Raw genomic sequence first — 14,783 nt, 5'->3', positions numbered from 1 at the left:
CTCCACTCTGTAGGATTTTTATAACTTAGGCGAGCACAGGGCTGCAGCTAAGCCTCCGAGTGAGAGGGTCGCTCTCCACTCGGTAGGATTTTTATAACTTAGGCGAGTCCTTGGACTGCAGCTAAGCCTCCGAGTGAGAGGGTCGCTCTCCACTCGGTAGGATTTTTATAACTTAGGCGAGTGCTTGAACTGCAGCTAAGCCCTCGAGTGAGAGGGTTGCTCTTCACTCGGTAGGGTTTTTATAACTTAGGCGAGCACAGGGCTGCAGCTAAGCCCCCGAGTGAGAGGGTTGCTCTTCACTCGGTAGGATTTTGATAAACTTAGGCGAGTCCTTGGACTGCAGCTAAGCCTCCGAGTGGAAGGCTGGCTTACCACTCGGTAGGATTTTGATAAACTTAGGCGAAACGGATTCGCGGCTAAGCCTCCGAGTGAGAGGCTGGCTCACCACTCGGTAGGATTTTTACAAAGGCGAAACGGATTCGCGGCTAAGTCACCCACTGAGGGGGAATTTTATGTGGACAAAAATAAAAAGTGACAGAAAGTATGGAGGGACTATGACACTATTATTTTGAGGTCCATGAACTACAAAAGTACTTTATTGCAACTCATCCGAGTGATAAAACTTAAGTGTAGAATGGGCGGAGTAGCTCCGCGTTCCAAGCTCGGGGTTCGTCGATATTATGCTCGACGTTGTAAAGACGGTACGCCCCGTTGTGGAGGACCTTGGTGACGATGAAGGGGCCTTCCCAAGAAGGAGCAAGCTTGTGTGGTTTGTGCTGATCCACTCGGAGAACCAAATCCCCTTCCTGGAAGGCTCGACCTCTCACATTTCTGGCGTGGAAACGACGCAAATCTTGTTGGTAGATGGTCGACCGGATCAGAGCCATCTCCCTTTCTTCCTCTAAAAGGTCTACTGCGTCCTGCCGCGCTTGTTCAGCCTCTGCTTCGTTGTAGATTTCAATTCGAGGAGCATTGTGGAGAAGATCACTCGGCAGGACTGCTTCAGCTCCGTAGACCAAGAAGAATGGAGTTCTTCCGGTCGACCGATTAGGTGTGGTCCGCAGTCCCCAAAGTACTGAGGGAAGTTCGTCGACCCAAGCTCCAGCTGCGTGTTTGAGATCACGCATCAGTCGAGGCTTCAATCCCTTAAGAATCAGCCCATTAGCTCGCTCTGCTTGTCCATTCGACTGCGGATGGGCGACTGAAGCGTAGTCGACCCGTGTGCCTTGGGAGCTGCAGAAATCTCTGAATTCCTCCGAGTCAAAGTTCGACCCATTATCCGTAATGATGCTGTGCGGGACTCCATATCTGAATATTAGTTCCCTGATGAAGCTAACAGCAGTACCGGTGTCAAGGCTCTTGATTGGTTTAGCCTCGATCCACTTGGTGAACTTGTCGACTGCCACCAGTACATGCGTGAAGCCACTTCGTCCTGTCCTCAAAGGACCGACCATGTCCAGTCCCCATACTACGAAAGGCCAGACGAGTGGGATGGTCTTCAGAGCTGACGCATGCTTGTGCGACATATTCGAGTAGAACTGACATCCCTCACACTTATCCACTATCTCTTTTGCCATCTCATTCGCCTTTGGCCAGTAAAATCCGGCTCGGTATGCTTTGGCCACAATGGTCCGAGAGGACGCATGATGACCGCAGGTCCCCGAGTGGATATCATTGAGGATAAGTCGACCTTCTTCTGGTGTTATGCACTTCTGACCAACTCCAGTCGCGCTTTCTCTGTATAATTGTCCTTTGATTACGGTAAAGGCCTTAGATCGACGGACGATCTGTCGAGCCTCTTCCTCATCCTCCGGAAGCTCTTTTCTCAGGATATACGCGACATATGGAACTGTCCAGTCGGGAATGACCACTAAGACCTCCATAATCAAGTCGACCACCGCTGGGACTTCGACCTCAGTCGGATCTGTGGCACTCTTGGGCTGCAGAGTTTCTTCGGTGAAAGGATCTTCTTTGACTGACGGAGTGTGTATATGCTCCAAGAACACACCACTCGGAATGGCTTCTCTCTTGGAACATATCTTTGCTAGATCATCAGCTGCTTGATTTTTCAGTCGGGGTATATGGTGGAGTTCCAACCCCTCGAACTTCTTTTCCAGCTTCCTCACTGCACTGCAGTATCCAGTCATGGCTGGGCTTCTCACGTCCCACTCTTTCATCACCTGATTGACCACTAAATCCGAGTCGCCATAGACCATCAGGCGACGGACGCCGAGTGAAATGGCCATGCGCAACCCATATAAGAGGGCCTCATATTCTGCCTCATTGTTGGAGGAATCAAAGTGAATCTGGAGCACATATCTGAGCTTATCTCCTCTGGGGGAAACCAGGACAACCCCAGCACCGGAACCATTCAACATCTTAGAGCCATCAAAGAACATGGTCCAATGCTCCGAGTGAACTTCAGTCGGCTGCTGTTGTTCAATCCACTCGGCGAGGAAGTCTGCTATTGCCTGGGACTTAATGGCTTTCTTTGCTTCAAACTTGATATCAAGGGGAAGAAGTTCAATCGCCCATTTGGCCACTCGACCAGTTGCATCCCTGTTGTGCAAAATCTCTGATACTGGAGCGTCGCTGACGACTGTGATGGAATGATCAGAGAAATAATGAGCAACCTTCTTTGTGGTCATGTATATTCCATATACAAGCTTCTGATAATGAGGATATCTCTGCTTGGATGGAGTCAAGACTTCAGACAAATAATACACTGAACTTTGAGGGCTTTTCCTTCTTCTTCCCGCTCGACCGTTAGCACAGTACTGACGACTTGTCCTGTGGCTGTGATATAGAGCAACAGAGGCTCTTTGCTGATTGGAGCAGCAAGCACCGGCTGGGTGGAGAGCAGAGCTTTTAGCTCGGCAAACGCTGCATCAGCTTCTGGAGTCCACTCGAACTTGTCTGTCTTCTTCATCAGTCTGTAAAGAGGCAATGCCTTTTCACCGAGCCGTGAGATGAATCGACTTTATGCGGCCAAGCATCCAGTAAGCTTCTGGACATCGTGCACTCGCACAGGGCGTTTCATTCGGAGAATAGTGCCAATCTTCTCTGGGTTAGCGTCGATTCCCCGTTCGGAAACGAGAAAACCGAGTAACTTGCCACCAGGAACTCCAAATGTGCACTTCGATGGATTGAGCTTGATATCATACCTTCTGAGGTTGGCAAATGTTTCGGCGAGGTCAGCGAGCAGGTCGGAACCTTTTTGTGACTTGACAACAATATCATCCATATAAGCTTCCACATTCTGACTGATTTGAGTGAGTAGACACTTTTGAATCATTCGCATGAATGTGGCTCCGGCATTCTTGAGGCCGAATGGCATGGTGATATAGCAGAAGCACCCGAATGGAGTGATGAAAGCTGTTTTTACTTCGTCGGGTCCGTACAGACGGATCTGGTGGTACCCGGAGTAGGCATCTAAAAAAGATAGCCTCTCACATCCCGCGGTCGAGTCAACAATTTGATCTATGCGAGGGAGAGGAAAATGATCTTTCGGGCAGGCCCGGTTGATGTGCTTGAAATCAATGCACATTCCGAGCGACTTGTCCTTCTTAGGAACCATGACGACATTAGCGAGCCACTCGGAGTGGTATATCTCTCGGATAAATCCTGCCGCCAACAGTCGAGCCACTTCTTCACCAATGGCTTTTCTCTTCTGGACGGCGGACCGCCGAAGATGCTCTTTGACTGGTTTGGCAGATGAGTCGACTCTTAGGCGATGCTCAGCCAGTCCCCTGGGAACACCTGGCATGTCAGCGGGCTTCCATGCAAAAATGTCCCAGTTCTCACGGAGGAACTGGATGAGCGCTTCTTCCTATTTTGGGTCGAGTGTTGTGGAGATGCGGGTCGGAGCTGCTTCGGGGTCGGTCGGGTGAATGTGAACAGGCTTCGTCTCACCGGGCGACTGGAATGCAGACTCTGTGGCGGGCTTCTTGGATCGCAGCAAGTCACTCGGATCTGCGTTTTGCTTGTATTCTTCGAACTCGACCGCTGTCACCTGGGAATCGGCGATCTTGGAGCCCTTCTGAAAGCACTCTTCTGCCTTTTTCCGATCACCGGTGACAGTGATCACTCCTTTGGGGCCGGGCATCTTCAATTTGAGGTACACGTAGCATGGTCGAGCCATGAACCGTGCGTAAGCTGGTCTCCCCAAAATGGCATGATATGCACTCTGAAAATCCACGACCTCAAACGTCAACTTTTCTTTGCGAAAATGCTTCGAATCACCAAACACCACGTCCAAAGCTATCTGGCCGAGTGACTCGGCCTTCTTCCCTGGTATAACTCCATGAAAGCTCATGTTACTAGTGCTCAGTCGGGACATCGGAATGCCCATACCTTTCAATGTGTCTGCATACAATAAGTTCAGTCCACTTCCACCATCCATCAGCACCTTTGTCAGTCGAGTGCCTTCGACAACTGGATCGACCACCAAAGCTTGCCTCCCAGGGGTGGCAATATGAGTCGGGTGTTCAGATTGGTCGAATGTGATGGGTGTTTGAGACCACTTCAGATAATTTGCTTTTGCTGGGGCAACCATGTTCACCTCTCGGTTAATCACTTTCAGTCGACTTCTGCTTTCCACATCTGCAAAGATCATCAGAGTGGAGTTGATATGCGGATATCCTCCCTCACTGTCCTCCTTGTCTTCGGCCTTGTCCGACTCCTTCTCCTTGTCCTTAGACTGTTTTCCCTGAAACTGCTGGATCAGGAGTCGACATTGGCGAGTGGTGTGCTTCGGGTAGATGATATTCCCCTCTTCGTCTTTCTTCGTATGGATGTGACATGGCATATCCATTACGTCGTTCCCTTCTTTATCCTTTACCTTCTTGGGGCTCCAGGATCCTTTTGGTTTCCCCTTAAACTTTCCTTGAGTCACGGCCAGAGCCTCTCCAGGAGCTGCCGGTTCAGCCTTCCGCTTCTGTTTCCGACTGGTGTTTCCTTTTTCCGACTGACTCGGCTTGTGCTTGCCGCTTCGGAGTCGGTCTTCTTCTTCGCCGTTGGCGTACTTGGTAGCAATCTCCATCATCCGACTCAAGGTCATGTCACCGGTTCGACCAAACTTCAAACTCAGTTCTCTGTTCTTGACGCCATCTTTGAAGGCGCAGACTGCCTGATGATCGGACACATTCTCCACAGTGTGGTGCAAAGTGATCCACCTCTGAATATACTCTCTGAGAGTCTCATTAGCCTTCTGCACGCAAACTTGCAACTCCGTCAATCCAGCTGGTCGCTTGCAAGTCCCTTCAAACGTTCTGATGAACACTCGGGACAAATCTTCCCAAGTGTAAATGCTGCTAGGAGGCAATTGAGTCAACCACGCCCTGGCAGAACCTTCCAGCATGAGGGGCAAATGCTTCATGGCCACCTCGTCATTCCCGCCACCAATCTGAACTGCCACTCGGTAGTCTTCAAGCCAAGTTTCAGGCTTAGACTCACCAGTGAACTTGCTGACTCCTGTTGCCAACCTGAAATTGGGAGGGATAACTGCGGCTCTGATGGCTCTGTTGAAACATTCAGGACCAGAAACATGCACTCGACTACTTGTGGGTGCATCTCTGCCGAGTCCACCTCGATGGGCTCTGTTCCGGTCGACCATACCTTGCACGATAATGGATCGCGCATCGAAGCCTGGTTCTCTGGGGTCGACTGAAATCCTTCACCCTGAACTATACTGACGCCTGTCATCTTGCTGTCGAGGAGCGTAAGACCCACCCCTCGGAGGGGAGTTGGGCACTCGACGCCTATCATCTCGGTCGAGTCGGTCGCCATATTGATCTCGCCGATTCTCGCGCCCTTCACGCCGCGGAGGCGATCTAGGGCTGTGAGCCGACTGAACCGTATTCATAGTGACGGATCGACTATGAATTCTGTTGCGCGACTGAGACACGGCCGAATTCTGATCTCCTGCTGCTCGGAGCAGATCCCTGATCTGCAGCAAACCTCTGCCAGCTTCCGACTGCGAAGGCTGGATGGACTCTGCTATACGGGTCGCAGCTGCTAAATTCTGAATTGGGGTTCGATATACATGAGTCGGCGGGAAGAGTTGACATCGACTGGTGTCGGGAACTCGTTGCCGCGCGCGCTCGTCGAGTGCTCGCTGAAGGTTCTCCAGTCGAGTGCGCTCGGCCAAATTGGCCAGCCGCGCCTCCTCCAAGGCACGAGCCTCGGGGGTTTCTCCTGCGATGGGAGTACGCAGGGCATCCACGTTCCTGCGGCGAAGCTCCTCTCTTTGTAGAGAGTCGAGTGGCTCAGGCTGGTACTCTTCGTGGCGTCGTGCGGGGTCGCCTCCGTCCCCTGATCCATCACCACGGGCGAAGCCAGGGGGACTGCGGGGCCCGTCGACCATCAAGATTTCGGCCGCTGGATCACTGCTACCGCACTCGGATGCAGTCTCTACGGAGCCAGTCGTCTGATCGAACAAGCCGTAGAGGGATTCGTTGGGCTCGATTGCCGCAACTTGGGTGGTGGCCGATTGGCGAGCCACCGCGCGCCTCACCCATCGCTGAAGCCTCGACCGGCCTGAGCGCTTGCGCTGGCGGGAGACCGGGAGGGCGGACGATAGAGGAGCCGACCGATACTGGGTCGACGGTTGCCGCAGCAGAACGCCGCGGATACATGCGCGAAAATGCGTCGCACCGCGGACGGGGAGCGCATCTACGTCGAGTGGAGCCTCCTGGAGCCACGCGGAGTCGTCGGCGATGAAGGTGAGAGTGCCGAGACGGATCTCTTGGCCCTCGACCAAAACTCCAGCAGACACCATGATGAAAGTACTCGGAAGAATCGCAACTTCCCCACAAAATCGCTAAAACACCTGCCCCATGGTGGGCGCCAACTGTCGTGGTTCTAAGCCTGACAGTAGAGTGGGGGGTAGGTATGGAGAGGCAAGGTCCTAGCTATGGAGAGGTTGTAAACACAAGGAATGTACGAGTTCAGGCCCTTCTCGGAAGAAGTAATAGCCCTACGTCTCGGAGCCCGGAGGCGGTCGAGTGGATTATGAGTATATGAGTTACAAGATGCCGAACCCTTCTGCCTGTGGAGGGGGGTGGCTTATATAGAGTGCGCCAGGACCCCAGCCAGCCCACGTAGGAGAGGGTTTAAGGTGAGTTAAGTCTGGGGTGTTACTGGTAACGCCCCACATAAAGTGCCTTTACTATCATAAAGTCTACTTGATTACAGGCCGTTGTAGTGCAGAGTGCCTCTTGACTTTCCGGTGGTCGAGTGAGTCTTCGTGGTCGAGTCCTTCAAGTCAGTCGAGTGTGTCCCTCGTTGGTCGACTGGAAGGTGACTTCTTCTAAGGGTGTCCTTGGGTAAGGTACTTAGATCAGGTCTATGACCCTACCCTAGGTACATAACCCCATCACCTCCCCAAACCCTAGGCGCCTTGGGCCCTCGGGGGGGGGGGGGGGGCGCACCAGCCCACCTGGGGATGGTCCCCTCCCACACTTGGCCCATGCTACCCTCTGGGGCCGGTGGCCCCACTTGGTGGACCCCCGGGACCCTCTCGGTGGTCCTGGTACGCTACCGATAGCACCCCAAACTTTTCCGGCGACCAAACCAGGACTTCCCATATATAAATCTTTACCTCCGGACCATTCCGGAACTCCTCGTGACGTCCGGGATCTCATCCGGGACTCCAAGCAACATTCGGTAACCACGTATTTCTATTCCCTATAACCCTAGCGTCATCGAACCTTAAGTGTGTAGACCCTACGGGTTCGGGAACCATGCAGACATGACCGAGACGTTCTCCGGTCAATAACCAACAGCGGGATCTGGATACCCATGTTGGCTCCCACATGTTCCACAATGATCTCATCGGATGAACCATGATGTCGAGGATTCAGTCAATCCCGTATACAATTCCCTTTGTCTAGCGGTGTTGTACTTGCCCGAGATTTGATCGTTGGTATGCCGATACCTTGTTCAATCTCGTTACCGGCAAGTCTCTTTACTTGTTCCGTAACACATCATCCCGTGATCAACCCCTTGGTCACATTGTGCACATTATGATGATGTCCTATCCAGTGGGCCCAGAGATACCTCTCCATTACATGGAGTGACAAATCCCAGTCTCGATTCGTGCCAACCCAACAGATACTTTCGGAGATACTTGACATTGGAAAAGCTTTAACATACGAACTACACGATCTTTGTGCTAGGCTTAGGATTGGGTCTTGTCCATCACATCATTCTCCTAATGATGTGATCCCGTTATCAACGACATCCAATGTCCATGGTCAGGAAACCGTAACCATCTATTGATCAACGAGCTAGTCAATTAGAGGCTTACTAGGGACATGGTGTTGTCTATGTACCCACACATGTATCTGAGTTTCCTATCAATACAATTATAGCATGGATAATAAACGATTATCATGAACAAGGAAATATAATAATAATAACTAATTTATTATTGCCTCTAGGGCATATTTCCAACAGTCTCCCACTTGCACTAGAGTCAATAATCTAGTTCACATCGCCATGTGATTAACACTAATAGGTCACATCGCCATGTGACCAACATCCAAAGAGTTTACTAGTGTCACTAAACTAGTTCACATCACCATGTGATTAAGACTCAATGAGTTCTGGGGTTTGATCATGTTTTGCTTGTGAGAGAGGTTTTAGTCAACGGGTCTGCAACATTCAGATCCGTATGTATTTCGCAAATCTCTAGGTCATATCGTAAATGTTGCTTCCACGCTCCACTTGGAGCTATTCCAAATGGTTGCTCCACTATACGTATCCGGTTTGCTACTCAGTGTCATTCGGATAGGTGTTAAAGCTTGCATCGACGTAACCCTTTACGCCGAACTCTTTATCACCTCCATAATCGAGAAACATTTCCTTATTCCTCTAAGGATAATTTTGACCGCTATCTAGTGATCCACTCCTGGATCACCTTTGTACCCTCTTGCCAGACATGTGGCAAGGCACACATCAGGTGCGGTACTCAGCATGGCATACCGTATAGAGCCTATGTCAAAAGCATATGGGATGACCTTCGTCCTTCCTCTTTCTTCTGCCGTGGTCGAGCTTTAAGTCTTAACTTCATACCTTCCAACTCAGGCAAGAAATCCTTCTTTGACTGATCCATCTTGAACACCTTCAAGATCATGTCAAGGTATGTGCTCATTTGAAAGTACCATTTAGCGTTTTTGATCTATCCTCATAGATCTTGATGCTCAATGTTCAAGCAACTTAATTCAGGCTTTCTATTGAAAAACACTTTTCAAATAACCCTATATGCTTTCCAGAAATTATACATCATTTCGGATCAACATTATGTCATTCACATATACTTATCAGAAATTCTGTAGTGCTCCCACTCACTTCTTTGGAAATGCAAGTTTCTCATAAACTTTGTATAAACCCAAAATCTTTGATCATCTCATCAAAGCGTACAGTCCAACTCCGAGATGCTTACCTCAGTCCTTAGAAGGATTGCTGGAGCTTTGCATACTTGTTAGCGTCTTTCAGAATTTGTCAAAACCTTCTGGTTGTATCACATACAACCTTCCCTCAAGAAAATTGTCGAGGAAACAATGTTTTGACATCCTACCTGCAAGATTTCATAAATAATGCAGTAACTGCTAATCCAATTCCAACAGACTCTTAGCATCGCTACGAGTGAGAAAGCCTCACCGTAGTCAACTCCTTGAACTTGTCAGAAATCATCTTAACGACAAGTCGAGCTTTCTTAATGGTGATATTTACCATCATTGTCCGTCTTCCTTTTAAAATCCATCTATACTCAACAACCTTACGTCCATCAAGTAGTTCTTCCAAAGTCTACACTTTGTATTCATACATGGATCCTCTCTCGGATTTTATGGCCTCTCGCCATTTGTCGGAATCCGGGCCCACCATTGCTTCTCCATAGCTCGTAGGTTCATTGTTGTCTAGCAACATGACCTCCAAGACAGGATTACGTACCACTATGGAGTAATACGTATCTTTGTCGACCTACGAGTTTCGGTAGTGACTTGATCCGAAGTTTCATGATCACTATCATAAGCTTCTACTTCAATTTGTATAGGTGCCACAGGAACAACTTCCTGTGCCCTGCTACACACTAGTTGAAGTGATGGTTCAATAACCTCATCAAGTCTCCACCATCCTCCCACTCAATTCTTTCGAGAGAAACTTTTCCTCGAGAAAGGACCCGTTTCTAGAAACAATTACTCTTGCTTCCGGATCTGAGATAGGAGGTATACCCAACCATTTTGGGTATCCTATGAAGATGTATTTATCCGTTTTGGGTTTGAGCTTATCACGATGAAACTTTTTCACATAAGCGTCGCAGCCCCAAACTTTCAAGAAACGACAGCTTAGGTTTCTCTAAACCATAGTTCAAACAGTGTCGTCTCAACGGAATTACGTGGTGCCTATTAAAGTGAGTGCGGTTGTCTCTAATGCCTGACCCATGAACGATAGTGGTAATTCGATAAGATACATCATGGTACGCACCATATCCAATGGGGTGCAACTATGATGTTCGGACACACCATCACACTATGGTGTTCCAGGCAGTATTATTGTGAAACAATTTCCACAATGTCTTAATTGCGTGCCAAAGCTCGTAACTCAGATAGTCATCTCTATGATCATATCATAGACATTTTATCCTCTTGTCACAATGATCTTCAACTTCACTCTGAAATTACTTGAACCATTCAATAATTCAGACTTGTGTTTCATCAAGTAAATATACAACATCTACTCGAATCATCTGTGAAGTAAGAACATAACGATATTCACTGCATGCCTCAGTACTCATTGGACTGCACACATCAAAATGTGTTACTTCCAACAAGTTGCTATCTTGTTCCATCTTACTGAAAACGAGGCTTTTCAGTCATCTTGCCCATGTGGTATGATTTGCATATCTCAAGTGATTTAAAATCAAGAGAGTCCAAACGATCCATCTGCATGGAGTTTCTTCATGCATATACATCAATAGACATGGTTCGCATGTCTCAAACTTTTAAAAAACGAGTGAGTCCAAAGATCCATCAACATGGAGCTTCTTCATGCGTTTTAAACCAATATGACTTACATGGCAGTGCTACAAGTAAGTGGTACTATCATTGCTATCTTATATCTTTTGGCATGAAAATGTGTATCACTACGATCGAGATTCAATAAACCATTCTTTTAGGTGCAAGACCATTGAAGGTATTATTCAAATAAATAGAGTAACCATTATTCTCCTTAAATGAATAACCGTATTGCGATAGACATAATCCAATCATGTCTATGCTCAACGCAAACACCAAATAACAATTATTTAGGTTTAACACCAATCTCGATGGTAGAGGGAGCGTGCGGTGCTTGATCACATCAACCTTGGAAACACTTCCAACACATATCGTCAGCTCACCTTTAGCTAGTCTCCGTTTATTCCGTAGCTTTTATTTCGGGTTACTAACACTTAGCAACCGAACCGGTATCTAATACCCTGGTGCTACTAGGAGTACTAGTAAAGTATACATTAACATAATGTATATCCAATATACTTCTATCGACCTTGCCAGCCTTCTCATCTACCAAGTATCTAGGGTAATTCTGCTCCAGTGGCTGTTCCCCTTATTACAGAAGCACTTAGTCTCGGGTTTGGGTTCAACCTTGGGTTTCTTCACTAGAGCAGCAACTGATTTGCCGTTTCATGAGGTACCCCTTCTTGCCCTCGCCCTTCTTGAAACTAGTGGTTTCACTAACCATCAACAATTGATGCTCCTTCTTGATTTCTACTTTCGCGGTGTCAAACATCGCGAATATCTCAAGGATCATAATATCTATCCCTGATATGTTATAGTTCATCACGAAGCTCTAGCAGCTTGGTGGCAATGACTTTGGAGAAACATCACTATCTCATCTGAAAGATCAACTCCCACTCGATTCAAGTGATTGTTGCAGTCAGACAATCTGAGCACAAGCTCAACGATTGAGCTTTTCTCCCTTGGTTTGCAGGCTAAGAAAATCATCGGAGGTCTCATACCTCTTGACGTGGGCACGAGCCTGAAATCCCAATTTCAGCTCTTGGAACATCTCATATGTTCTGCGACATTTCAAAAATGTTTTCGGTGCCTCAATTCTAAACCATTTAACATTACCGAACTATCATGTAGTCATCAAAACGTCTATGTCAGATGTTCACAACATCCACAGACTATGTTCGAGGTCCAGCACACCGAGCGGTGCATTAAGGACATAAGCCTTCTACTGTCCGCATAATTGCCACTGTCAACTTTCAACTATATTTTCTCTAGGAACATATCTAAAATAGTAGAACTAAAGCGCGAGCTATGACATAATTTGCAAAGGGCTTTTGACTATGTTCAGGATAATTAAGTTCATCTAATGAACTCCCACTCAGATAGACATCCCTCTAGTCATCTAAGTGATTACATGATCCGAGTCAACTAGGCCGTGTCCGATCATCACGTGAGACGGACTAGTCATCATCGGTGAACATCTTCATGTTGATCGTATCTACTATACGACTCATGCTCGACCTTTCGGTATCTTGTGTTCCGAGGCCATGTCTGTACATGCTAGGCTCGTCAAGTCAACCTAAGTGCTTCGCGTGTGTAAATCTGGCTTACACCCGTTGTATGTGAACATTAGAATCTATCACACCCGATCATCACGTGGTGCTTCGAAACGACGAACTTTTGCAACGGTGCACAGTTAGGGGGAACACTTTCTTGAAATTTTAATGAGGGATCATATTATTTACTACCGTCGTTCTAAGCAAATAACATGCATAAACATGATAAACATCACATGCAATCAAAAAGTGACATGATATGGCCAATATCATTTTGCTCCTTTTGATCTCCATCTTCGGGGCTCCACGATCATCATCGTCACCGGCATGACACCATGATCTCCATCATCATGATCTCCATCATCGTGTCTTCATGAAGTTGTCTCGCCAACTATTACTTCTACTACTATGGCTACCGGTTAGCAATGAAGTAAAGTAATTACATGGCGTTGTTCAATGACACGCAGGTCATACAATAAATTAAGACAACTCCTATGGCTCCTGCCGGTTGTCATACTCATCGACATGCAAGTCGTGATTCCTATTACAAGAACATGATCAATCTCATACATGACATATCATTCATCACATTCTTTTGGCCATATCACATCATATAGCATACCCTGCAAAAACAAGTTAGACGTCCTCTAATTGTTGTTTGCATGTTTTACGTGGCTGCTATGGGTTTCTAGCAAGAACGTTTCTTATCTACGCAAAACCACAACGTGATATGCCAATTGCTATTCACCCTTCATAAGGACCCTTTTCATCGAATCCGTTCCGACTAAAGTGGGAGAGACTGGCACCCGCTAGCCACCTTATGCAACAAGTGCATGTCAGTCGGTGGAACCTGTCTCACGTAAGTGTACGTGTAAGGTCGGTCCGGGCCGCTTCATCCCACAATACCGTCGAAACAAGATTAGACTAGTAACGGTAAGCATATTGAATAAAATCAACGCCCACAACTACTTTGTGTTCTACCCGTGCAAAGAATCTACGCAATAGACCCGGCTCATGATGCCACTGTTGGGGAACGTAGCAGAAATTCAAAATTTTCCTACGAGTCACCAAGATCTATCTATGGAGAGACTAGCAACGAGAGAGAGGAGAGTGCATCTACATACCCTTGTAGATCGCTAAGCGGAAGCGTTCAAGAGAACGGGGTTGAAGGAGTCGTACTCGTCGTGATCCAAATCACCGGAGATCCTACTGTCGAACGGACGACACCTCCGCGTTCAACATACGTCCAGCCCGATGACGTCTCCCATGCCTTGATCCAGCAAGGAGAGAGGGAGAGGTTGGGGAAGACTCCGTCCAGCAGCAGCACAACGGCGTGGTGGTGATGGAGGAGCATGGTATTCCAGCAGGGCTTCGCCAAGCACCGCGAGAGACGAGGAGAAAGAGAGGTAGGGCTGCGCCAGGGAGAGGTCAAAACTCTTGTGTATGGAAGCCCCAAAACCTCAAGTATATATAGGGGAGAGGGAGGGGGCTGCGCCCTCCTTAGGGTTCCCACCCCAAGGGGTGCGGCTGCCCCAAAAACCCATCTAGCATGGCGGCCAAGGGGGGGAGAGGGGGAAACTTGCCCCCCAAGCAAGGTGGAGGCGCCCCCTCCCCAAATCCTAGGCGCCTTGGGCCCTCATGGGGGGGCGCACTAGCCCACCTGGGGCTGGTCCCCTCCCACACTTGGCCCATGCTACCCTCTGGGGCCGGTGGCCCCACTTGGTGGACCCCTGGGACCCTCCCGGTGGTCCCGGTACGTTACCGATAGCACCCGAAACTTTTCCGGCGACCAAACCAGGACTTCCCATATATAAATCTTTACCTCCGGACCATTCAGAACTCCTCGTGACGTCCGGGATCTCATCCGGGACTCCGAAAAACATTCGGTAACCACGTATTTCTATTCCCTATAACCCTAGCGTCATCGAACCTTAAGTGTGTAGACCCTACGGGTTCGGGAACCATGCAGACATGACCGAGACTTTCTCCGGTCAATAACCAACAGCGGGATCTGGATACCCATGTTGGCTCCCACATGTTCCACGATGATCTCATCGGATGAACCACGATGTCGAGGATTCAGTCAATCCCGTATACAATTCCGTTTGTCTAGCGGTATTGTACTTGCCCGAGATTCGATCGTTGGTATGCCGATACCTTGTTCAATCTCGTTACCGGCAAGTCTCTTTACTCGTTCCGTAAAACATCATCC

This window comes from Triticum dicoccoides, chromosome 4A, assembly GCF_002162155.2.
Source record: "Triticum dicoccoides isolate Atlit2015 ecotype Zavitan chromosome 4A, WEW_v2.0, whole genome shotgun sequence".
NCBI lineage: Eukaryota > Viridiplantae > Streptophyta > Magnoliopsida > Poales > Poaceae > Triticum > Triticum dicoccoides.
Note: the sequence above shows the minus strand (reverse complement) of the source record.